Source organism: Sus scrofa, chromosome 9 (genome assembly GCF_054392235.1).
Source record: "Sus scrofa isolate SSC_HxYL_T2T_F1_AM1 chromosome 9, Sscrofa_HxYL_maternal_Yorkshire_Landrace_v2.0, whole genome shotgun sequence".
NCBI classification, from domain to species: Eukaryota; Metazoa; Chordata; class Mammalia; order Artiodactyla; family Suidae; genus Sus; species Sus scrofa.
Genome location: NC_139391.1, coordinates 104,048,230 through 104,075,989, shown reverse-complemented (window position 1 = coordinate 104,075,989; position 27,760 = coordinate 104,048,230). Strand labels below are relative to the sequence as shown.

General features: G+C 34.2%; 1 long non-coding RNA gene across 2 annotated transcripts in view; it reads right to left on the bottom strand.

The window, feature by feature from the left end:
* Window positions 1-369: 369 nt before the first annotated feature.
* The window catches only part of LOC146400053 (uncharacterized), a 97,551-nt gene continuing 70,160 nt past the window's right edge, over window positions 370-27,760 (bottom strand). The window contains exons 3-4 of one of the 2 annotated variants that reach the window (XR_014816016.1): window positions 13,306-13,467; window positions 6,004-9,990 (exon numbers count right to left, since the gene is read on the bottom strand). This is a non-coding gene — a long non-coding RNA (uncharacterized LOC146400053). Of the gene's footprint in view, window positions 500-6,003; window positions 9,991-13,305; window positions 13,468-27,760 lie in introns of those variants that run through there. The other variant, XR_014816015.1, reaches the window with a different exon arrangement.

Here is a 27,760-nt window from a genome sequence, read left to right as displayed (position 1 = left end):
TTTTATTTTTATTTTTAATTACTTTGTTATTGTCTCTTCAGGACCAAATATTTCAAATTCTTTCATTATTATTTTACTCTTTAACTTTTTTTTCTCAACAAATAAATGAAAAAATCCAATGAAATAAAGAATGCAAAACCTCACTATACCTATAAAGTATGATTTCCTTTGGCACCAAGATAAAATTCTATTATATCTTATTCTTAAAACTGTTTGTGAGATAACCATTAATATTTATATTTTGGGAAGTTTTAAAGTATTGGGAAAATTCTCAAAAATTGTGCCATCCATTTCATGCATGAATAGTCTTATCTCATTAAAAAATTTTTTTCTTTGTTTTAAGTTCCCTTACAAAATAAGTTTACTTACTATTTTCAAAATCAGTTTTTTGCTCTGAGGCCACACAACCCAAAGTTCCTTTCTTTCTCCTTTTCTCTTAGTTATATTCCTTTCATTCATTTGTCTTTGTGTGTCTTTCTTTCAATGTGTTCAATAAAGTCTGAAAGTTTAAGAGAAGGATATACATTAGGAAAGAGAGTTGCTGATTTTTTCAGTGTTTGCATTTATGAAGGAAAATAGGCACTGGTATGCAGGATGTTGCATTTATAAGGAGGGCAAAATCATGTTTAATTAATGACTTTCTAAGAGTTTATTAAAGCATGTTTAATAAATGAACTAAGAGTTCATAATTTTCATAAATTGAACATGGATAAAACTCCTGTTCAGTCTAAATAACCCTAAGATGTTAGTATAATTATAAATTGAAATTCTTTTCAAAAACCATTTCATATCTGAACTTAAAAAAAATCTTCTATATCTATATGTAACTCTATTCTTCATTTAGATATAGCATGATGTTGACAAAAGTTATCTGCATAAAAGTACCAACATATTCCAGTTTTTAAAAGTTTTTATTGTTATATTTTTATCAATGACATCCAAATAGTCACCTGATATGCCCTTCACATTGTGCATATCAACTCAGTGTAAGGAACATTGATATGAGTATTTAGCTTAAGAATATGAGTTCTAGTATTGATTTAAATGAACTGGAACAACACAGATAATACACATTTAGTGACTGATTAAATTAAATTACTTTTTGTGCTACCCAAACTGGTCATTTATGTATAGATTTGTTTATATCACAGTTTTATACATAATCTTAAAGTTTATCTATTACAGAGTTTTCTCACCTTAGTCCTATGTATTTCACTATGCTTAAGTGTTCCTGATCTCCAGATACTAGAAGCCAAAAGTTTCTTTCCAGCATGACAACAAACATATCTCCAAAAGTTCCCAAATATTCCATGGTGGGCAAAAATTCCCTTGATGAGAAACTTCATCTATTTCAGTAAGCCACATGATGGTTAAAATTACTTTTTATTCATAATTCTCATTGTGGCTCAGTGGAAACCAATCTCTTAATCTATGAGGACACAGGTTCGATCCCTGGCCTCACTCAGCAAGTTAAGGATCTGATGTTGCCATGAGCTATGGTGTAGGTCGCAGACGTGGCTCGGATCTGGTGTTGCTGTGGCTGTGGCACAGGCCAGCAGCTGTGGCTCCGATTTGACCTCTAGCCTGAGGACCTCCATATGTGGCAGGTGCGGCCCTAAAAAGACAAAAAAAAAAAGGAAAAAAACCCAACCTACCTTTTTTCACACTAATGATTCAGAATAATTTTTCTCTTATATGTAAAAATATTATTTTATGAGACAAATTAGATTAAAAAAACAGCAAAATCTTATTTAGCGTACCATTTTCAGTACCTCTTTTAATAATGTGTGTTTGTAAGACTTTTGAGAAAATTTGAACACATACAATTATTCTATTCTAACTTAAATATTTTGGATTATTTTTGGACTTTTTAAATAAAATTTTATGACCACACCTGAGGCATATGGAAGCTCTCTGGCAAGGGACTGAATCCAAGCCACAGCTGTGACCTATGCCACAGCTACAGCACACCTGGATCCTTTAATCCACTGTACAGGACTGGGGATTGAATCTGCAACTCTAGTGATATGAACCACTGCAGTGGGGTTCTTATACCAGTGAGCCATGGGAGGAACTACCTGGTTTTTAGACTTTTGGACTGAATAAGACCTATATAAGCAAGATGTCCTTCAGACATTTAAATTAGTCATCAAAATGATTGTATGATAAATATCATAATAATTCTCAAGTTGTTGTCCTCTCAAAATATTTACAAAAGTTTAATGAAAACTTTCCTCTAAATATTTTTTCTACTGTAAGTGCTGATGAATAAACAATCGTCCTCTTTTCTCCCACATTAACACACTTGGAGGAATTATTCACAGGGATTAACACTGCGCCGGCCACAACAGTAAAATAAATTTTACTCATCATTCAACTAATGAATATAACACAAAAATCAAGATTTTGTGAAAATTTCTTTTTTGAGTCCCTAGAAAATGTGACTCTGAGAAATAGGCCAGGGAGGAAAGTGGGTTGTATCATTTACATATGTTTTTGGAAGTCAGAACAAAACTGATTTTGGTTGAGGGACCTCTCCACAGAAAATTGAATGATTCAGAGGGTCAGGACAAGCTAAAATGAAATTTCAGGCATTGCTTCTGACCCCTTCAGTGCCATGATTTTTTTTAGGGCCCCACTTACAGCATATGGAAGTTCCCAAGCTAGGTGTCAAATCACAGCTGCAGCTGTTGGCCTACACCACAGCAACATGGGACCCAAGCTGCTTCTGCGACCTACACTTCAGCTCATGGCAACACTGGATCCTCAACACAATGAGTGGGGACAGTGACTGACCTCGTATCCTCAAGGATACTAGTTGGGTTGGTTACTGCTGAGACACAACAGGAACTCCAAGTGCCATTATTAAGTCAACTATACTGGGAAAGTTTGAGAACAAAACTATAGGAGTGGGTAAGGGAACTTGTATTAAACTTAATCTTTCATTTACTTGATCTTAGAAATCCCTCTCTTTCTGGAGGATAGAGAGTCAGATATATTCCATGATCATGGTGTTAATTTAATTAAGACCTCTTTGCTGAGAATAGTGGGAAAAAAATGAAAGCAGTTCTCCCATTAAGCGTGACTCATCAGAAAAGTAAGTACAAGTCTTGAAAAAATCACGATGACAAGGTGCAGTATGACCAAAGTGTGACAGTCTTGAAGAAAATCCTCATAAAGCAAGGAAATAAAATGTGCCTGGCAATGCAGAGGAATGTAACAGTGGCAGAGGCAGAATCTCATTCCTTCAGCAGGAGATAGTACTCAGGGGTGCAGAGAACTATGGGCAAACATCATTATGGATGATGGGAAAGGCCATTATTGTAGCAAGACTGGATCTAACTCAGGGATTCAGAGCTGGAACACACTAGTTTTCAAAGCAACATTCAGCAGCTAAGGGCAAGTGAGATAAAATAAGGAGTTGGAGGGCCATTATATGGGCAATGACAACACGTGTCTATATTCAACCCTATGGTGCTCATTTGAGGGGTAGGCTATCTAACGCCTGGGATACTACAGGCTGCACATATTCTGTTTTTTTTTACTGAGGAAATCTATGGAGAAGCAAGAGAAGAACTGGAGGGGAACCAAACAGGAGCAATGATTCAGAACAGAACTTTGTGGAGTTCCTGTTGTGGCTCAGTGGGTTAAGAACTTGACTAGTACCCATGAGGATACAGGTTGGATCCCTGGCCTTGCTCAGTGGATTAAGGATCTAGCATTGCCAGGAGCTGGGGTATAAGTCACAGGTTAGGCTTAGATCCTGCATTGCTACTGGTGTGGTATAGGTGGGCAGTTGCAGCATATGCCACAGGTGTGGCCCTAATAAATAAATAAGTAAACAAATAAATAAATAAATAGAACAGAACTTTGTGACTGCTTGTACAACTTGAAAGGTCATGGAGCCTTTGTTTTGTGCTTTTTTTTTTTTTTCCTTGCTTTTTGGCGCTACACCTGTGGCATATGGAAATTCCCAGGCTAAGGGTCGAATTGGAGCTTTAGCTGCTGGCCTGTGCCTGTGCCACAGCCACAGCCACAGCCACAGCCACAGCCACAGCCACAGCCACAGCCACACAAGATCAGAGCCTCACCTGTGACCTACACCACAGCTCACAGCAATGCTGGATCCTTAATGCACTGAGTAAGGCCAGCGAGTGAACTGGTATCCTCGTGGATATGTCAGTTTCATAACCTGCTGAACCACAACAGGAACTCTGAAACAAAGTCATGAAGGTTTTGATTTTGATGTCACAGTGAGATGTCAAGTGAAGAACTTTAATCTTTCTACCCTTAAGTTGTATAAATTGTATAATACATTTCCTGATTGGGATGATTCTTTAAGAAAACCATTTCATATTTTTCATAAATCATTAGAGATATGCATACTCATTTATAGTAAATATAAGACTAACTAGACTCTAAAGGAAATAAAAAAACCCCTAACACTAAACTATTCTGTAGAAAAACATACTTAGAATTTTTAATCTTGTACCTTTGATTGTAATATGTACGTAAATTCAAGCCTTGAAAGAAATTAGAGGCAGCCAACAAATTAAAAGCAGAAGAGAAAAAAACCTAGAAACAGAACATTTTTCTCATCTTGAGGTGGCCAGTTGCCTGCCATTTCCATGTGTAGCAGATGGCAAAAAGGCAGTGAGGGTGGGTATGGCTGGCACTTCATACCCTGCCAGGCTCCGTCTGGGCTCTTGGTAAGTATTAATTAAATGAACTGAATCCATTGAAGAGTGCTGTCCATGCTGCCAATTATAAGTATTCTTTGTTTTATATATTGCACTCATGCTAGCATGACATTGCTACGTCTTTATCAGGACTGAATGGGCCATGCAGATAAACTAACAGAGATGACACTCAAAGGCACATAGGTTTTTTAAAGCCTGCTTTATAAATATCTTATCCTAATGGTATCTTGATTAGCAATTCATCTGGAAATAAAGTTATACTACTTTAGCAAAATCAACTTGTATGTAATAGACTGGGAGAGTTTCAGGTTTTTTTTTTTTTTTTTTTTTTTTTTTTTTTTTTTTTTTTGTTTTGGCCTGGGTGTTAGTAGATGAGAAAGAAAAACAAAGCACTGCAAAATTCATTCACGAATGGGGCTCATATTTCTGGGGTAAACAATCCATGTAACTTAGAAGTTGTGAGTGTTACCTGGGCTCCCGAAATGAAAATGATGTAGAGGTATCTATGTGCCTCTCTTTAGGAAAAAGCTGCAGCCTAGATAAAATGCAGGTGATCTGGAAATGAGCAATCTCCCCGAAAGACTGGAGTTGAGTAATTACAAGGAAATCTTTATGTTAAAAAGTACCTCCAATTTAAGGTGTGTTAATTCTATCTTATATGAAGGGATTTCCCAAGTTAAAGTGCTCTTTGTTAGGAACATATCCTCTTTGTTATAGCAATTTACCCAGAATGTTTGCCAGCATCACCAGCCTGCGGGTTCAGATAAGGATTCATTAATATTAATGCCCAAATCCCACAGGCTCTGTCTTAATGGAAAGATATCACTTTCACTCCTAGTGTGAAATATCTGAAAATGTTGGCCAGTTACTTCTTGGAGCCCTATGTCTCAGAAGTTCTGTTTCTTTTACTCTAGCCTCTTGTTAATGGATATTGCCAGGCAATGTCTTAAAAGGGGCACCTGTTCACTGGCAATTTCCCAGGATATTTTAAAAGGAAAGTTCTAGGCTCCAGAATTACCTATGGGAATGTCTCGTTCTCTCTGTTGTGCCCTGTCATTTGGGCTCCAAGACAGCACACTTAGTGCCTGGAGACCCTCCTGATTACAGTTCCCTCCAGTTTTGGTATGTCAGATCTAGTCCTGGGCATAAGTAAGGAATATTCAGGCTATTCCTACTTTTCCTTCAGGAATGAGGATAAACATTGTTTCCCCAGGGAAGCATTTTCTGACATGAAGAATGTGTTAGAACTACTATCTTTCTGTCCTATTTCTCTGTGATAGAGTTATCATGGTAGATGATCTAATTTTTCTTACTTTTTTGACTATCTTCTCCCTATAAACTCTTTATTTGTAAGGGCAGCAACTTTGTGTGTTTATATATCATAGGTTCCTTAGCAGGGCTACTATTACACAAACCCAGGAGGCACCACTGACATTGGATTCTCTGAAGATGGGTAGCAAAGGTCCCAATACCCAGCAATAATAAAACATGATAGATGCTTAATAAGTAATTTTAAAAGACTAAATCCTGTTATGCATTTCTATGTATCTCTAACGACTTAAAATCATTATAAAACAAACTTCCAAATATACCAAATAGTGCAAATACTCCTAGGTATAGCAGCCCACCAGTTGAAGAGGCACCTAAATTCTGAATCCTAAATTACACTAAGTAAAATACCTGAGTTTGTTATTATATGGAAGTCAAGATAAAGTTCTGCATATACAAAAATACATAAAACATAACTAATATCACATAACATAATCTCTTTCATGATGAGAAAACTGATGATAAAGTACTACAGAAAAGAGGCTGAGCTTTTCATCCACCCAATTCAAACATCCATGCAGGGTGAAAATACGGTAAAGATGTAAATAGCAGTGAATGCGTAGAAGTTGGGGCTGAGGAAACAATAAAAGGACATAAACATATATTCATTCAGTTATTCTACAAATATTCATTGATCAACAACTCCATAGTAAGTGCCATTATAGACTTGGGGAACATAGCAGTGAATAAAATTAGGGAAACAGACGATAAATGAGTTAAAAATAAACGACTGAAAATGTTAATATTTACATGATATATGCTACGAAGAAAATCCTGTAGAGGCACAGGATAAAGCATGATACAGATATGAAGTTATGTAATACAATTTGATCAGGGGCCAACTTTGAATAAAGAGAAATGAGCCTATAAAAATGTCAGAAAAATATTGCAGGAAAGAAAAAATCATGAGGCAAATCAGGTAATACCAGTGGATAAAGTGTCTTTTAGATTATTTGGTGAATAAGGAAAAAAAAATGGATGTAAAAGTATACACATAGGATTTATGGAAATGCCCAAGTTATTGATGTGGATTCATCTTATGAATATTTTCACTTTACAGACAGTGGAAACCTAATGTTCCAGACACTCTGCTGAGCACTACATTTAACCATGTCAAAAATCCCATGATGAAAGTAGAAATATTTTACATATGAAGACAAGAAGGCCAAAAATTAGGAAACTTTCCCAAGGTCACAAAGTTGGCAAATGTCACTGCTAAGATCTGAATCCAGAGAACCAAGTACAGAATATATAATATTAATTAGATACATATATATGTCCTTTAATTCATTTTAAATTTTAATGTCACTTGAGATATCTAGAAACATGGGGAAATTATGCGTTTTAACATAAGAATAATTCAAACGGTCACTCTTTTCCCACCTAGGGTCAATAATTTGGTTTTCCTCATTAAAATCCATGAATATAATTACTTTTATTCTTTATTGTGTACTATGTAATTATAATATTGATGTCAGATATAGCTATAAAAGAGTATAATCAATGTAATGATTTCTATTGTTCTCATAGTTGCTGCTATCGTTTGGCATCATAAAATAATAAAGTTAGCTATGGTAGTTGGTGTCAACAACTGAGGCATCTAAATAAATGGTTCACTTCCACTTTGAGTAAATAAATCATAATCTATAAATTTATATCAGTTAAAACTTTAGTGTTAGCCAAATCTGCTTGTAGTGATCTTTGGGCAAAATAAGAAACAATAAAATATACCAATTTAAGGTTTTGTTTGTCTACTTATATTATGTTGGGTTCAAAATATTATTTAAGGAAATACATGTATAAAGGATTAATGAAAGTCATATTAGATGAAACCCCAACAAAGAATATTAAAAACAAAATCAGCACATGGTATAGCCCACAGAAGATAGTTACAAATAAGTTCTGTCAGTGGTTCTAGATATTTCTTGAATTCTTCCCTTTGGCAATGTTCACAATGAAATATCAATATTGCTATTTATGAAAGTAACCCCGGCTATGAGCAAATAGACAAATGGAGTCAATTTATGGAATGTTTATATTAATTTTATATATTAAAACGTGGCCACTATTATTAATACATACTCATCACTTCATAGCTCAGTAAATGGAAAGCTGGTCCAAAACTGCTATTTTTACTCAAACATCAAAAAAAAAATCTTTTAGCCTTTTTTAAAAACATACCAGCAATAATGGCCCTACCCATCCACCTGCTGCATGCAACATTTTCTGCTATGTACAAATCACCCTGTCCAAGTGCTTCGCCTCCTGCCAGACAAAGCTATAGTAGTAGGAATGATTTATTTATCAAATATGCATTGTAGTAGCTAGAAAAACACTGACTTGGGGAAATAAAAACTGGCAAAGAATTTTAATGCCAAAAGCCACTCTGAATGTTCCAGTGGGCAGTGCCGAGCAGAAACATGGTAGATGACAGATTGTAAATATATTCTTACCAACTGACAATTGTAATTCTCATGGCCAAACACTTCTTATGTTGTGCAGTTCCCAGGTCAAACAGACTTCATTCTATATCTGTGCTTAACAGACACAGGTAATTTTCTTAAAAAAAAAATGGTTTTGAGCTACAATGTATCATACTATGTATGTTACATATAATGGAAATATAAATAATTGTTAAAAATTTTAGGACACTGAAAAATCTATTTGATCATGCACATTGTGCTTCATTATTCTGGAGTGTTTTTAGGTACTATAGAGTACTCAGTTAATGCCTTTAGTATTTTGAAAATATATTTTCCCCCAATGGAAACTAGAATAAAATCAATCAAAAATATTTTGTCAAGTTACATGTTTTTATGGGTACTGGAATTAGGGAAATGCTATAACTAATAAGTAATTTTTATATTAGGCTTTTCTGTGTGCAACTGTTTTACAAAAAATATTTTATCCAGAATTACTCCAGATTGGTATAAATTAGATTAGTTAAAATGAAAGTTACTGTGTTTTGTTTTGATACTGCTACATTACACAGATAGAAATCTTTAAATTACTAAAAGGATCACATGTTCACCTAGAAAAATAGGATCTTTAGCTGGTCTTCAAATATGCGACAAATTAGAATGCTGGCAGTGTTTGCTAATTCAATAAAAAATCTTTGTATTGAACTAGCAAAGGAATTCAATTTTGGTATTATGTGGAAGTCAAATTTTAGAATCTGTAACAATTCCTCTGAAAATGAAGATACATACAAAGGAAGTCACTTCTCCAGATTGGCAGTATTTCCCATGATATTTTTTTCTTATTCAATTTGAGAACAGAGCTGTGATGTTTGGACAGGTAAAAATCTTTCTAGGACTTGGAAGCTAGTAGTTTCCAGTTGCTAATTTACATCAAGGTCTATTTATGCAAGCTTCAAAAATGAGACTGAGTACAAACCCAGATGACCTTAGATAGCACCAAAAATGAGCAGTCACCTTTGTATTAATAATCTGCATATGACATGCTCCTCTTTGGAGGCAAGCTAGATAATAAGAACAGAATTCAGATCTGAGCTCCTCAATTTGTCTAATAATTTCATCATATTAATCCATTTCCACATAATTTCCCTTCTATCCCAGTCATTTTACAGTATAAAGAAAGATTCACTGAGGTTCCATTTTCTTGTTCCATTTTCTTGACATTGAGTAATATGTCACCTTTGAAACATGGTGACTTAAAATGACAGCTATTGAATTAGCTTACAATTTGTCAGGCTGCAAATTGGGCTGAACTTAGCGGACAGATTTTTCCATAGGTTTTAGCTAATATCACTCATGCATCAAGACTCATGAGGGGACAATGGGGCTGCCTGGTTTGGAATGTCCTCATCCATAGCCCTGGTGGATGTCTGGCAGGTGGCTGGTCAACAGTGGTAGCTGGGTTACGGATCTCTTCTCATCCAGTAGGCTAGACTGAGCTCACTTACATGGTGGTTGCAGGGTTTCAGGAGCACAAGCTCCTTCTGAAAAGGACAAACCCCAATACACAATTATTTTCTAATTTCCTGCTTTTCTCCTGTTTAGTGTTCCCCTATTGGCCCAAATAAGTCACACAGCCAAGCCCAGCATCAGAGTGGGTGGGCATACCAAAATTCAGCGAAAAGCAATGTAGACAAAGGGAGGGGGGAAAAACTTTGTGGTTATTTTCAGTCTAACGTACTTATTAAATGGAATACTGAGTGAGTTTACAGTTTCAATGATGTTTAATAGAAAACAAGACCAAAAGCTGCCATAGTGCTCAGTTTTCAATAGGTCAAAAAATTACATAAATGCCCTAATCTTCAAATCTAACAATGACTAACATTTACTGAGCTTTCACTATGTGCACTATATGAGCATTTTACCTGTATTATTTCATTCAACTGGGGAAATGCCCAGTGAGGCAGCTGAGTGCATTATTTAATGAATACAGGCTTGAAGTCAAAGTTCCTCTGTGGGGTTTTGGTTAAATAACCTCTTCACAAGACTTTTGTGTTTTTATGTATTAATACATACAGAGTCTCCTGAACTGTACCTATCATGAGCACTAAATGAGTTGTCACTATTATTACATATTATACACATTATCATCTCCATTTCAATAGTCGTAACAGTCTAGAGAAATTAACCAAAGTAACACAGAATATGCATTTGCATTGAAGAGTTTGACTCAAAATTCTATGACTAATCTACTGAATTCTATTTTGTGCAATGGGAAAACAAACATGGAGACGGTTTTTACAAAGCAATTTTTAACATGTAAATAATTATTCACTGTGTTAAAGACTTTCAGAATCCAAATCATGGTATTTTCTTATTAACATTACACATATTTTTATCTGAATAATTTTGAATAACTGCTTCTATTCTACCATAGAAATTCATAAAGAACACTTCCAAGGTTATCTTTTAAATTGCTATAAAAATAATACAAAGTCTTTCTTTCTGAGAATTCTAGTTATACATGTGTACTTTACCATGTTTCAATATTAAGGGTTAATTAATCTATTGAAAAAGATGTTGAATATAGCACATGGCTAAGACCATAATTTTAATCCTCAATCATCTACTTATATGAAGCCTAGACAAGTTATTTTCCTTCTATAATCCTTATATATATATATGTAAAAGTATGACATATCACATAGAACTAAAGAGATTAGAAACTTTAAATGCTATAACAGGTAGTATATAGTGAAAGTTTAATATATGTTGTGATTAGTAAGAGTTGAAATACTATTTTATCAACATGGACAACTCTTTATTTCTGTGGATTTTATGTAACAAATACACATTTGTATATAAGATGATTTTATCATAACAGTCAGGAAAAGGTGCTATGAAAACTTTTTTAAGGAAAAAGGTCATACTTTAAACTTACATATTTAAAATGTAAATGGCAACTTTCTGAAAAAATAGTAATGGAGAGTAATTTCACAGTGCCTATTTATTACGAGCATCAACTTACTGGTACTTATTTACTACATGAGATATTTAATAGCCTAAAATTGGATGCTAGACAGAGAAATGGTTAGGGACATGGGCTATAGAGACAGATACCCTAGATTCAAACATCTTTGTCACTTTCCTTGGCTGTGCTATGGTGGGCAAAGACATAATCTGAGTCTTAACTTTCTCATCAGTAAAATGAAATTAATATCCAATGCATAGATGGATTACAAGTATTAAATAGGATTGCTTATTTTAAGGTGGAACCTTATGAAATTGTTAATAATTTCTCTCTATTTGATCTACATGATCTACAAGGTAACTTCATATGATTTAATTTAGTAGAGGTACTTAACATAGAAAGCACTGAGTACATTATAGCTATCATTATTGTTATTATTATTATTATACCTGTAAAGGATGCAGTTTTTTTTGTTTTCTTCTTAATCTATTAAACACAAGTGCTTTTTAGTTAATGTAACCACAGAGTATAAATTAAGGTGACATGACAAAAATGGAGAAAAGACAGATACAAAGAGACTGAAAGATGCTATTGTTCCTGGCTTTGAAGACAGAGAAAGGGGCTGAGAGGCAAGGAATATCCATGGCTACAAAGCTGTAAAAGTCAGGAAGGAAACTTCCCCTAGCGCCTCTAGAAGGAACTACTCTGGCTGACACCTTGATTTTAACCCATTGAAACCTGATCTTGGACTTTTGATCTCTAGAACTTAAAGTACAAGAGAATAAATTTTTGTTAATATAAATAGATAAATAGGCAGGTAGGTAAATAGATAAAATGTAACCAGTAAAATTTGAATTATCTATGACATGGAAACAGTCAAAAAGAAAAAAAAATGCCAGCGAAAAATTCAAACAAATACAAATACTCTGGAGATATATTTTTATCCTGTTCAATATTTCATATTTTGGAATATATTCAATATTACATATATCATTCCAGAGCAAGAAATTAACTTCCTTCTCTGAGCTGGTCTTGCTTTACTCTGAGGATGCTGATGTTTCTATCAAATAATATATTAACCTTCTGAAAAAAAGCAGAACATAAATACAGAAAAAATAACTGAAGAGGCATCGCCTGAAAATTAACATATATTAAATCACAGGTCAAGAAAGCCAAACACTTCTGTTAAATAAGACCTCTTTGTAAGGTATATCAAAACAGTTTCTACATTTACACAGTCTCTAATAGCAAAACTATAGTTTACACATGACATAAGGCTATTTCACCCTATCTTGTCTCTTGTGTGTTTCTGTATCAAAGCATATTTTTCTTGGCCGCCACATGTTTGAATATGTCACCTTCAGCATCTGTGATTTCTTATTGTCCACCCCTGCCACTGTAATTACACCTCTTCAATCCTCCTGACCACCACACTAATACTAATGTCCTCTAATGAATGGAACTAGATGATATACCATTCCTGCTTTTAACTATTTATATACACTAATTTATACTGAAATTGATGATCTTCCTAGAAAAATAATTTGAGCTAATGTAGCTACTAAGGTACAAACAAATTAAAATGTTTCTAGCCATTGGTTTTATATCTCTGAAGTTCAGATTGTCTGGGGCAAGAAAAAGGTTTCCCAGAGAAAATGCAACCAAAGAAAAGAATCAGGATGGTGAGCCAGACGCAGACACAGAGATGGCTGGGAGAGCAAAGGAAATCCAAGCATAGCTTCATGACCCAGCTGCTGTAGCATCATATTTCAGTGCTAGAATAGGAAGGATCTCTGCATAGTTTGAAAGATCTGCTCTGGGCTATAATCTTTTAAAATAATAAAAAATAAAACAAGAACAAGTTTTCTTTAATATACTGTCTACTTACCAAGTTTAATGTTACGTAGGAGTGTTGTTTTCTCACTTCATTAGAGCAGAGATGTTGCCCACCTGCATCAAGATCTAAAGTTACTTTTCCAAATCCCCTCTGTAGTGGCACATTTCCAACTTTACCAGCTCCTAGGTGACAGTAACAGCCTCGGAAGGTGCACTGCAAACAACAGCATTGCAGATTGGAAAACTGGACCAGCTACATCGTTCTGTCTCAGCCATCTAAGCAACCACTGAAAGAAGAGTTTTAATAATTCCTGCAATATATTTTGTCTTAAGCAAGCTCTTGCTGGACGTCCTAAATGGGCATAACATGGGAGAAAAAATGCTCCTTTTAATTTTAGGAGAGCAGAAAGAAGGCAGAAGGTGATACGCAAGATTTACCAACATTTAATGTCCTCTTGAAAATGACCTTCGGAGAAGTACTGTATCTGCAGGGGACGTGGCCATCTAAGCCAGCTCTAATGCTGCCAGTGGCAAATTACATTTCAAAGTGATACATGGGTAGCAATATTCTTGCAGGCAAGCAAGGTGGTTCGTGGAGCATGGAGGTTTGGGTATTAAGAACAAGAGATTGCAGAAGCTGCATAGTGAGGCCTGAGACCATGTTCCACAGGGATTAAAAAACTGAGGCCCATGTTACAGTCCCAAATTTAAAACCCTATTCATAAAATTTTATAAAATAAGTACAGACTTGATATGCTTATTATTATTCCAAATTAACTGACACTTAGGAATGGGTTTAAGTATCAGAGTAAATTGTTTTCAGATTTTTCTTCTTTCTACCTGGACAAAATAACAAAATATGCTTTTTAAATGTATACAGTATGGTTTAATAACTTCTGATTCTTGCTTCTTTCTTTCTCCTCCTTTAGCTCTTGGCTGACCTAACTAAGACTAGAGCCACTCCCTTCATTTTCCAGCAGAGAATATATTTACTCTTCTAACCTACAGTAGTCTGATGTTTCTAATCAAATCTAAGGAGACTTGGAATTTAGTTTGAAAACATCAGCAGAACACATTTAAGCATAGGCAAGTTACAAGTGTTGCTCCCTGGTTTTGAAAAGACATTAAAAATAATTGATGCTATTTTCTCCAAGCTCAGTCTGTTTAGTAATTTTGACTAATTCAATCAATCAATAATCAAATGATATTTGTTTTTAAATTGAGTTTTTGTTGTTTTTTTTTTTTTAATTTTATCCCTCTTTTTTTTCTTTCTTAAATTTTAGGGCCACACCATGGCACATCGAAGTTCCTAGGCCAGGGGTTGATTGGGGCTGCAGACGTTGGCCTAAGCCACAGCCCTGGTAACACACGATCTGAGCCATGATTGTGACCTACACGACGGATCACAGCAGTGCCTCATGTTAATGCTAGATCCTTAAACCACTGAGTGAGGCCAGGGATCGAACCTACATCCTCATGGATACTAGTCAGGTTATTACTGCTCAGTCATGACAGGAACTCCTATCCCTCAATCTTTAAATTAGCATGTACATAGGTAAAATTCCTTCCCCATGGCGCAAATTCAACTCAGTTTGTTGAACAAATGAGGAGACTCTCTTTCAGAGGTGGCAGTGTGGGCACTGAAGAGGAGTTTTGCTATTTCTATTACACTGTCTTACCTTATGGATATTGAATATATATTTATTGAATTGAACTAAAGCATATGTTTTGTTATATTCCTTAAAATAGTGAAACCAATAAATAAGCTTAGATAGGATGACAATTTATATAGAAATAGTTTAGGCTTCAAAGGCAGGATCATAGTAAAGACTCAGTGACTACAAAAGAAATGAGTTGATTTCAGGATTCTCTTCCTCTGTTGTGTAGGAAAAGTACATGCTAGACATAGAGAAAAAGCCAGCGATTGACTGCCCTGGTGACAGATACACGGATAATGGAGTACAAAATAAGAACCTGGGACCAAGTGAATCTCAAAGAACATATAGATGACAACAGAATTTTGTTAATCATATTAGCCAATGTTTTAATATTTAATATTGGTATAATTGACAATTAGAAGTGGACAGGTAAATGGTACAGGAGGTAGGAAGCCTGGCAGACTGGGATGCAAGTGAAAATATTAAAGGAGTCCTGGCTTACTTCACTCAAATATGCTAGCTTTCGCCTTGTTCTTGGGTGGAACATGAGTTTTGTCTTTTTTTATGACGACTTTGTAGTATTCCATTTTAAGCATTTATCACAACTTATTTCTCAGCCCCAGTATTGATGAACATTTTCCCTTCAGGGTGGAGCTCTTATTAACAATGTTTCTCTTAACACCCTTGAATATGACTTTTGGTGCACATATGAATACTGTTCTGTTGGGTATACATCTAGGAATGAAATTGTTGGGGATGTGTTAAGTCTAATATTACCAAAGATTGCCAGATTGTTTTTCAGAGTGATTGTGTTAATTTATATTCTCATTGGAAGAGTATAAAAAGTCCTATACTATCAAATTTGCACATACACTTGGTATGGTCTTTTAATTTTATCTCCTCTTACAGGTGCTTGATGGTGATTTGTAGTTTAAATTTGGATTATTTGATAGGCAATGATGTTAAGCACCTTTTAAATATTTTTAATGGACATTTGGATATCATCTTCCCTGAAGTAACTATTTAATTTTTTAAATTGAAGTATAGTTGATTTACAATATTGTGCTAATTTCTGGTATTCAGAAAAGTGATTCTGTTTTTTGATTATTTTCCATTACAGGCTATTAAAAGATATTGAATATATTTTTCTGTGCAATGCAGTAAACCCTTAATGCTTATCTATTTTATGTACAGTAGTTTGTATATGTCAAACCCATATTCCTAATTAATCCATCCACCCCCTCTTTACCCTTTGGTAACCATAGTTTATTTGCTACATCTGTGAGACTTTTTACGCTTTGTATATACATTCATTTGTACTATTTTTAAAATTCCATATATAAGTGATATATAAAATTTGTTTTTCTATCTGATGTGCTTCAGTAAGTATAATATTCTCTAGGTCCATCTATGTTGCTAAAAATGGCAGTATTTCATTTTTTTATGTGGCTGAGTAATATTCCATTGTGTATATATATATATATATATATATATATATATATATATACCACATCTTCCAAAGCCAATCATCTCTTGATGGACACTTGGGCGGTTTCCAGGTCTTGGTTACTGTCAATAGTGCTTCTGTGAACATTTGGGTGTATGTATCTTTTAGAATTAGTGTTTTTGTTTTTTCCAGGTATATATTCAGAAGTGGGATTGCTGGATCATATGGTAGCTCTATTTTTAGTTTTTAAAGGAAACTCCATAGCATTCACCACAGTGGCTGCACGGATTTACATTCCCATCAACAGTGTAGAGAGGGCTTCTTTTTCTCCACACTTTTTACCGTATTTATTATTTGTAGACATTTTAAAGATAACCATTCCAACAGGTGTGAGATCTCATAATTTTGATTTGCAATTCTTTAAAAATTGGCTGTTGGCCATCTGTAGGTTTTCTTTGGATGAATGTCTGTTTTAGTTCTTCCGCCTATTTTTTCTATTTTTTATTTATTTTTTTGTCTTAGGGCCGCACCCATGGCATATGGAGGTTCCCAGGCTAGGGGTCCAATTGGAGCTACAGCCACCAGCTTACACCACAACCACAGCAAGGTGGGATCCAAGCCATGTCTGCAACCTACACCACAGCTTATGGCAACACTGGATCCTTAACCTACTCAGTGAGACCTGGGATTGAACCCTCATCCTCATGGATGCTAGTTGGGTTCATTAACTGCTGAGCCATGACAGGAACTTCTATTTTGGGTTTTTTCATTTTTTAACTTACTTAGATATAGTTGATTTACAATGTTCTGTTAATTGTTGCTGTACAGAAAAAGATTCAATTATATATACACACATATCCATTCTTTTTTGGATTCTCTTCTGATACAGGTTATCACGGAATATTGAGTAGAATTTCCTGTGCTATATAGCAGGTCCCCATTGACCATCCATTCCATATACATTAGTGTGCACATGCCAATCCTAAGTTCCCAATACATTGCTCCCCCTGCCTTCCCTCTCTAGTAACCATAAGTTTGTTTTCAAAGTGTCTGAGTCTATACCTGTTTTGTAAATAAGTTCATTTGCATTTTCTTTTTTTTTGATTCCACATATAAGTGATATATATTTACCTTTCTCTTTCTGACTTACATAACTTAGAATGATAAACTCTAGGTTCACCTATGGGACTGCAAATGGCATTATTTCATTCTTTTTATGGCTGAGTAATATTTCAAGTTATATATGCACCACATCTTCTTTTTCCATTTCTCTGTCGATGGACATTTAAGTTGCTTCCGTGTCTTGGCTATTGCAAACAGTGCTGCAATGAACACTGGGGTGCATGTATCTTTTCAAATTATGGTTTTCTATGGTTAGATGACTAGGAGTAGGACTGCTGTATCATATGACAACATTATTTTTAGTTTTTTGAGGAAAGTCCATATTGTTTTCCACAGTAATTATACCAATTTAGATTCCCATCAACAGTGTAGGAAGGTTCCCTTCTCTATGAACCCTCTCCAGCATTTACTGTTTGTAGACATTTTGATGGTAGCCATTTTGACTGTGTGAGGTGATACCTCATTTTTGTTTTGATTTGCATTTCTCTAACAGTTGGTGATGTTGAGCATCTTTTCATGTAATCTTTGGCTTTCTGTCTGTCTTTGGAGAAAATCTATTTAGATCTTCTGCCCATTTTTTGATTTTTTTTATTGGATATAAAGCTCCATAAGATGACTATATATTTTGGAGATTAATCCCTTGTCAGTTGCTTCATTTACAAAGATTTTATCCCATTTTTGTGGGGTGTCTTTTTTATGGTTTAATTTGCTGTGTAAAAGCTTTTAAGTTTAATTATGTATCATTTGTTTATTTTTGTTTTTATTTTCATTACTCAGGAGGTGGATCAACAAAGATATTGCTTCAATTTATATTGAAGAGTGTTGTGCCTATGTTCTCCACTAAGAATTTTATAGCATCTGGCCTTATGTTTAGGTCTTTGAGCCATTTTGAGTTTGTTTTTGTGTATGGTGTTAGATAATGTTCAAATTTCATTCTTCTACATGTAGCTGCCCAGATTCCAGAACCTCTTATTAAAGAGATTTTTTCTCCACTGTTTGTTCTTATCTCCTTTGTCATAGATTAGTTGACCACAGGTGCTTGGGTTTATTTCTAGGCTTTCTATCCTGTTCCATTGATTTATATTTCTGTTTTTTTTTTTGTGCTAGCACCATACTGTTTTGATAACTGTAGCTTTGTAGTATAGTCTGAAGTCAGGAAGCCTGATTCCTTCAGTTCCATTTTTCATTTTCAATATTGCTTTGGCTATTCAGGCTGTTTGTGTAACTGTACAAATTTTAAAATATTTTGTTCTAGTTTTGTGAAGAATTTCCTTGGTAACTTGATAGCAATTGCATTGAATCTGTAGATTGCCTTTGTTTTATAGTCATTTTGACAATATTGATTCTTCCAATCCAAGGGCATGGTATATCTTTCCATCTATTTGTGTCATCTTTGATTTCTTCTATCATTGTCTTATAATTTTCAGAGTACAAGTCTTTTGTGTCTTTAGGTAGGTTTTTTCCTAGGGTTTTTTTTTTTTCTTTTCTTTTTTTTTTTTTTTTTTTGATGAGATGATAAATGGGATTGCTTCCCTAATTTCTCTTTCTGATCTTTTGTTAGTATGTAAAAATGCCATTAATTTCTGTGTAATAATTTTGTATCCTGCCACTTTACCAAATTCATTGATGAGCTTTAACAGTTTCCTGGTAGCTTCTTTAAGATTTTCTAGAGTATCACATCATCTGCAAACAGTGATAGTTTTACTTCTTTTCCAATTTGGATTCCGTTTATTTCTTTTTCTTCTCTCATTGTCACGACTGGGATTACCAAAACAATGTTGAATAATAGTGGTTAAAGTGGACATCCTTGTCTTGTTCCTCATGTTAGCAGAAATGCTTTCAGTTTTTCACCATTAAGAATGATGTTAGTTGTGGGTGTGTCATATATGTCTTTTATTATTTTGAGGCAGGTTGCCTCTATGCCAACTTTCTGGATAGTTTTTAATCAGAAATGGAATTTGAATTTTGTCAGAAGCATTTTCTACATCTATTGAGATGATCATATGGTTTATCACATTGATTAATTCACAGACACTGAAGAATCCCTGCACCCCTAGGAAAAATCCCACTTGATCATGGTGTATGATCCCTTTAATATACTCTTGGATTTGATTTGCTAACATTTTGTTGAGGATTTTTGCATCTATGTTCATCAGTGATATTAGCCTGTAATTTTCTTTTTTGTGTGGTATCTTTGTCTGGTTTTGGTATCAGGGTGATGATGGTCTCATCAAATGAGCTTGGGAGTATTCCTTCATCTGCAATTTTTTGGAAGAGTTTCAGCAGAATGGGTGTTAACTCTTCACTGTATGTGTTATAGAATTCACCTGTGAAGCCATCTGGTTCTAGACTTTTGCTTTTTTTAAGTTTTTAAATAACAGTTTCAATCAGTTTTTTAATCACAGTTTTAATCACAGATTGGCCAATTCATCTTTTCTATTTCTTCCTGGTTTAGTCTTAGAAGACTGTACTTTTCTAAGATTTTGTCTATTACTTCTAAGGCTGTCCATTTTATTCTCTTGTCACATCATGTGGGATATTGTGTTCTATTCTTGGAGTCACATTTGAGATTCTTTATAAGAAAAAGGAAAAGGCTACTTAAAGTGATGACAAAGATACTGGTGGGCAGACACCTTTCTTTTTTTTCCTGCATGGTATTTAGTGTTTGACAACAAATACACTTAGGTTTTAGGCTGTAATTTTAGATGACACTCAGAGGATGTGAATCAGTTTCCTGATACAAACATGTGATTAAAGTCAAACAATGAGAATAGTTAAACATGGCATTGCCCAACAGATTGTTTAATGATGGACTTCCTTTCCCCCTAGTTGAAAGGTAAGGGTTCACTTCAACTATTCAGTAGTACTCTAAATACAATTTGTCTCTTTAAAATATTTTTTTGACAAAAGCTGTAGTCCTCTGATTATATATTTTCTCACAGGCAAGTGTTGGGTTTAAAAGAAATTTTATAAGGAAAATTGTACCCCCACCGAGGTTTGCCAAAAGGCAAAACTTAACTAAAATGACTCACTTTTACTCCTTTATTTCTGATATATGAACTGTAATTAGTGTATCTCACATGTGTCATAATAAATAAGACATTCAGTTTATAAGAAAAGCAAATGTTAAGCCTAGACAACTTATAAGTAGTACTAAGTTTTAAAACCAGAAATTTTATTCTTGCCATTTTCTCTTGTTGGTCATATTCTCAAAGTTTGAGCAAAATGCATTCGATTCCAGCATTCATCAGAATTTCAAGTAAGTTATTGAAATGATGTATAATTAGGTTTATTTTGAAAAGGAGAGCACTGAGATCCTGAAGATTTTCTCATAGATAAAAAGAGTCCATTACATCCAAGAGGTACTAGGGAAACACTTAAGATATTTGATGTGCACTAAGATAAAGGTTGTAAGTGAAAATATTGCAATATGTTAGTATACCAAAAGCTAACTTTTTAAAACATATTCTTATGGTGACAGCCACATAACATAGGGATTTCAGAGATCAGAAAGTGGGGAAAAGAAAGATATTTATATTTTAATACTTGTAAATAAACTAAGTCTTTACTCTGAACCTCCAAATCTCCTGATAACATGAACAAGTGCATTACTTCACTTGCAAAATCACTTTATGTAATTCCTAAAAAAAATTCCCTAATTTTCTACTTTAAAATTTGCTTTCTGATGCCATGTTCTGAAGGCTATGATCAAGAAAATAGGAATGAAGGCAAACATATTAATGATTGTACAGTAAAAATGAGATGCAGATTCTGGAATGATACTCCATTCCAGTTTGAATTGCCATACATACACCCTCACACCATGAACAAAAATAAACTCAAAATGGCTGAAAGACTTAAATATAAGACAAGACACCATTAAACTCCTAGAAGAGAAAATAGGCAAAGCATTCTCTGGCATCAACCTTACAAATGTTTTCTCAGGTCAGTCTCCCAAAGCAACAGAAATAAAAGCAAAAATAAACTAATGGGACATAATCAAACTGAAAAGCTTTTGCACAGCAAAGGAAACAAAAGAGAAAACAAAAAGACAACTTATAGAATGGGAGAAAATCATTTCAAATGATGCAACTGACAAGGGCTTAATTCCAGAATATACAAGCAACTTATACAACCCAACAGCAAAAAAGCCAACAACCCAATGGAAAAACAGGCAAAAGACCTGAATAGACATTTCTCAAAGGAAGATATACAGATGGTCAACAAGCAAATGAAAAAAGCTCAACATTACTGATTATTAGAGAAATGCAAATCAAAACTACCAGGAGATACCACCTCACACCAGTCAGAATAGCCATCATTAGTAAGTCCACAAATAACAAATGCTGGAAGGGGTGTGGAGAAAAGGGAATTCTCTTGCACTCTTGGTGGGAATGTAAATTGGTACAACCACTATGGAGAACAGTACAGAGGTACTGTAGAAAACTATACATAGAACTACCATTTGACCCAGCAATCCCACTCTTGGACATATACCCAGACAAAACTCTCCTTGAAAAAGACACATGCACTGGCATGTTCAGTGCAGCATTATTCACAATAGCCAAGACATGGAAACAACCCAAATATCCATCGACAGGTGATTGGATTAGGAATAGGCAGTATATATACACAATGAAATACTCCTCAGCCATAAAAAAGAACAGAATAATGCCATTTGCAGCAACATGGATGGAACTAGAGACTCTCATACTGAGTGAGGTAAGTCAGAAAAATAAAGACAAATACCATATGATATCACTCATATCTGGTATCTAATATATGGCACAAATGAACCTTTCCACAGAAAAGAAAATCATGGACTTGGAGAATAGACTGGTGGTCACCAAGGGGGAGGGGGAGGGAGTGGGATGGATGGGGAGCTTGGGCGTAGTAGGATGCAGAAAAGTGCCTTTGGAATGGCACTTTTGGAAGTGCCAGGATCTCATGGAATAGCAATGAGATCCTGCTGTGTAGCACTGGGAACTCTGTCTAGTCACTTATGATGGAGCATGATAATGTGCAAAAAAAGAATGTATATATGTATGTGTAATCTTACAAATGTTCACCATGCTGTACAGTAGAAAACTGACAGAACACTGTAAACCAGCTATAATGGAAAAAAATAAAAATTATATAAAAATAAATAAATTGCCATGCTTTTTTTTGCATCCACAAAAAGCATATATTGCTTTTATGCTTTAAATTGCCTATTTTTAGGCACTTTTACCTATTAGAATTTTTTTTTTTTAGATTTTAAGCTTTTGAAAAATGCTCTAGGTGAATAGTCCCTATATTTTTATTTTTATCCATTTAAAATATTAAACAAATAAGATTACAGTTTTATCTCATTTTATGATATGCACTGACTAAAAATCTGAATTTTAAAACAAATTAACAAAAATTATTTTATATTACAGTATTTATTTTTCATAGTGTTTGAACTTAGGATACTCATTTCTTTAAAAAGCTAAGTGCAGGGATTCCAGCCAGAAAAGAAGGTATGAATTCATTTCTCCAAGCTAAGTACAAATATAACCCTGGATATAATATGAGATAAAAACAAAAGAATATTCTGAAAAATAAAAGAAAATGTTTGAAATTTAATGACGAAGGCAATGTTAATTAGAGACCCCAGGACTAGAACAATATAGTGTCATGGTGACTTATAAGCCCCATACCTAGGAGAAAAACATAACCTATGCCAAGCATTTCCTGACTCCCAACATAGTAACAAAAGGCAGTCCATGTAGATTAACTTCTCCTCTCAAAATGAATGTCCAATCACTCAACAGATGCTAAACCAAGGTGATAAACATGTTAGGATTATCACAAAGATTTTAAAGAAACCACAAAAATACTTCAACAAACAATTATGGACATACATGATTCCAACGAAGAGATAAAATGTCTCAACACTGAAACAGAAGATACAAAGAAGAAAAAGAAAACGTTTTGGAACTAAAAAGATAATAATTGAAATAAAAACTCATAAAAGTTATGTTATTTGAAAAGTTGATAATGGTTAAAAAAATAAAGTGAAGATTAGTGCTAAAATAAACTGAAATCTTTCTTAATAAATTGTGATGTAATGATTTCCATTTATTATGATTCTCAAATATCCCAACTGATTTTTTTGGAATTAATCTAATTTGGTTTCAAATGAGTTTAATATCAGTGATTTAAAAATAAAGATCATATTTCCCTAAAATCAATTTGGCCTTAAGAGAAAGTATTTGCAGAATGTGTTCATAATTCTTATAAAAAAGCAACCTGTAAAGAAGTAGTATGCTCTCTTTAATGAAACTTAATTGAAGATACTTTAGTTATCCATTTTGATATTATAAAAACTCAGTAAAATATTTCCTAGGAATTCATCTTATATAATTATAAAATAACCTGATTTTTATGCATACTAGATTTGAAGTAATTAAAATTATTTCATAGTTGTCTTTCTTTATTGAATGCAGTAAGGAAATTTACTTTCCAGAAAAGTTTTTTTGGAAAACAAAATTAATGAGTTCTTTTATTAACCAGTGTTTGAACTATCTGAATCCTTTGAGATAGGAACTGTAGAATGTAAGCTATTTAGTTTTGTAAGGAACAAAACATGGGGTTCAAAAGAGAGTATTTTACCCAAAGAAGATTAAGAATTTTAAAAATGTTCTTACATTAAGTTAACTGAGAGTACAAAAAGCCATCTGATGGGCATTTCTGTCATTCTTCAAAGAAAACTTACAGTTGTGGAACAAACACACAATGAAACAAGAACTATCTATATCTAACAAATTTAATCCGATTCCTTCCTCTAAACACGAATGAAAGGAGGCAATTCTTGAGACTTACATCTATTAAGTGAGTATGGTGTGTCAGATAGTGAGTTAGGTGATTTGCTTGTGTTATACGTTTCCTTCTCTCAGTTACCCTATGATATGCCTAGTGTTACTTGAATTGGAAAGATGATAAACTAAGACATCAAGTTAAATACTTTTATTCAAGTCACACAGTGAAGGTAGTAGGTGAACCTGGAATAAAGCACAATTCTGCTTTCATCCACAGTCAATTATTTTTTTTTTTTGTCTTTTTTTTGTGGGGGCTGCACCCACAGCATATGGAAGTTCCCAGGCTAGGGGTCCAATCAGAGCTTTAGCTGCTGGCCTGAGCCAGAGCCACAGCAATGCAGGATCCAAGCCATGGCTGTGACCTTCACCACAGCTCACAACACCAGATCCTTAACTCACTGAGCAAGGCCAGGGATGAAACATGTGTCCTCATGGATGCTAGTTGGGTTCGTTAACTGCTGGGCCATGATAGGAACTCCCACAGTCAATTCTTTATCAACTTAATGATGCTATCTCAAAGTACTGCCAAATGTAATTTGGTTGTTTAGAGTTCAGGTAGAGAAGAGCTATGAGAGATTTTTAACTACACAACTGAATGCTACACTCAAATTCAGTTCATAGATTTCTCCTTTCTCATTGCATATTCATTCAAAGGATAAAACTGAGAAAAGGGTGTCAACAATTTAAAATCTAGACACAGTGTGGGCACATCAAGTACTCCTTGTCAAAAGCATAAGACACAAGGCAACACTTCTGATCAAAAACCCAGTTGTTTTCCTAACTGCTTTTCCTCTCTTCCAGCTGCTCCAGCCTTTCACAATGGCAGCAGGAATTTAATGACAGCTGTTGTAAGGATTATGATGAGAGACTTTGTAGTTTAACTGACCTACTGGACAGACTATCCTTGATCTATCACTGTTAGGTCCAATCTAGTTCTGGCAACAGGAAAATTAGTCTTGTTACCATTCAATTAAAAGTTGATCTAAAATTAGATACAGAAATAGTTATATTTTTCCATTTTGTTTAAGTTACACTGTAATTTAAAAGGAATAAATGAATATGATCATCCATAAATGGAATATTATTTATTGTCTTGGCTTTCTAGGAACACAGAACTATTTTAGACAATAGTATCAGCTATTGAGGATTGTCTTTCCAAATTCCAGAAGTTATTTAGCCCCTATATTAAATAATCTTAAGTGATTGCAACATTTCTTCAAAAGAACATAAAGAAAATGAAATATTAATGATTAAGCCCAAAGTAATTTTTAGAAGAAAATGATATAATCATAAAGATCTGTCAAAAACATTAGTAGTTTACTTTTAGTTTTACTGACTGAAGTTTTATATTTCATTTGGAACAGTCAGTGCATCTTAGAATTGGCTTTTCTTGCACTGTTTAGTTCTCCACAGGGTTCATATCAAAAAGTTTCTACTCTAATCACTGTCCCACACTTACCTCCATTACTCACTCCCACAAAACAGCCTGTCTCCTGTTTAGTTGAAAATTTCTATACTCTGGAATTTCTATATATTCTCTATCCCTTCTTACCTTCTGACTGTTTTTATAAATTTGCCTGCGATTTTTTCATTTTCCATGGTTTCAGAAGGGGTTTACTCTTTTTTGGTCTAACTTCTCCCACTGTGCTCATTAATTTAAAAACTGTTTTATCCACTTCTGTTCTGAGCCAGAAATTATGCTAGGAGCTAGGAATTCAAAGATGAATAATGTCCCCCTGCAGGCACGTATTGCCATCTACTCCACTATCAAAATTACATTCTATCCTACTTACACCACCAGGCTTACCCTTTCTGTAGACTTTATTTTCCTCTGCATGTAAACAAGTACACTATGAGAAATCAAAAGAATACAAAAAAAACAACCTCTCTCTATTAAACTACTGTCCTATCTCTTGCTTTGCTGTTACTTCTCAATTTCTTAATAAGATTCATACTTGTAAAATTCATTACTTACTCAGCACCAAGTAATTCCTTAGTCTTATACTCCTGCTTCCATCACACCCCTTTTCTGAAATTTACTTGAAAATCACCTATGCTCTTTCAATGGTCTTCTCTGAAGTCCTTTTTCTCTATGGCTTATTTTCAACATTTTTGATAGCTTTTGGAATCAACCCATTAATTTATGGTTTTATGATGTTATTTTTTTATTATTGTCCTCCCAACTTTCCTTTTTTCCCCATCTTACTGGCTAACACTTGGATTTCGCTTAGCTCCTAAATATAGATAATTCCATATGTTCTCTTCTTTCTTTCCTTATATTCCACAGGATTTTAATTTTCTTATTTTGGGGGAGGCTGTGGGTTTAGAACTAGCTAGCTTAGTCAGGGGTTTAGATGTATTTATTTAAGACACAGGGTGGAAGGAAGAAGGGTTTGGATAGAACTCTAAGAGATTTGTTTTTATTTTTATTTTTCAACGTAACTTAGTGATAGCCTCTTGGTTATACTATCCCCAAATTATACTAAACTAATGTTAATTCCATAATTAGTGAAAATATTTATATAGGTGATGTTAGTATTTATAAAGAAGAAACCATTGAATAATTCACGTACTTCTAATGACGTTATTAAGAAGGAGAAAGGAATGTATTTTGTAAGGAAAGATCCTATCAATGCTCAAATTGCATTTATCCAAAAGATAGGCCTTGCCTATAGTAAGGCATTGAGTAGCCTGAGTCATTGCTTTGCAAACCTCAGACAAGTTGTGTTTATCACTGAAGAAAAAAAGGGGAAGAATCTGGGGAGGAGACAGCACAGATACGTTTTATACTCCAGTATGGTTTGATTCAGACTTTTCCTTTTATACCCAAAGCATAGAGCTATTTGACCTCTTATTTCAAGAAAGGATATTGACATGGTTAATCACAATTTTGCAGCTGAGCCCAGAGAATTTCGGGGTATCATTCTAAGACTGACAAATTATATGTCAAATAAATGGTGTGTCATTTTTACATGTGTTGCTGTTAATATATAAGTCCTCTTGATATAACAACTCAAGATTTACCTGATTCTTTCTGAGGATAAAAGAAAAACTTTAGTATCTGACTATCTCACGTTATTTCAGAAAATTTCTGTCATAAACTTGGTCTAGCTGTTCTATTGCCAAACATAAAACCACGTAAAAATCATAATCCTCTATTATTTTTCACGTCCAACTCTGACACTTGAACTTCATGAAATGATTACTAATGTAAATAAATACAAGTCCTACAGGCATATGACAAAGGAATATAAACAAATCATTTCATCAACACTGTAGTTAAAATTTTTAATACATTTACTGTAGTTATGAGTTCCATTCACATAGGTACTTCTACTTTATAATGATCTTTTGCCTAGAAATATTTCAGCAAACTGCTTAACTGATTTAACAATATTGAGTGCAAATGTTTTTGCTTTTCATGCTTTTTTTTTCATT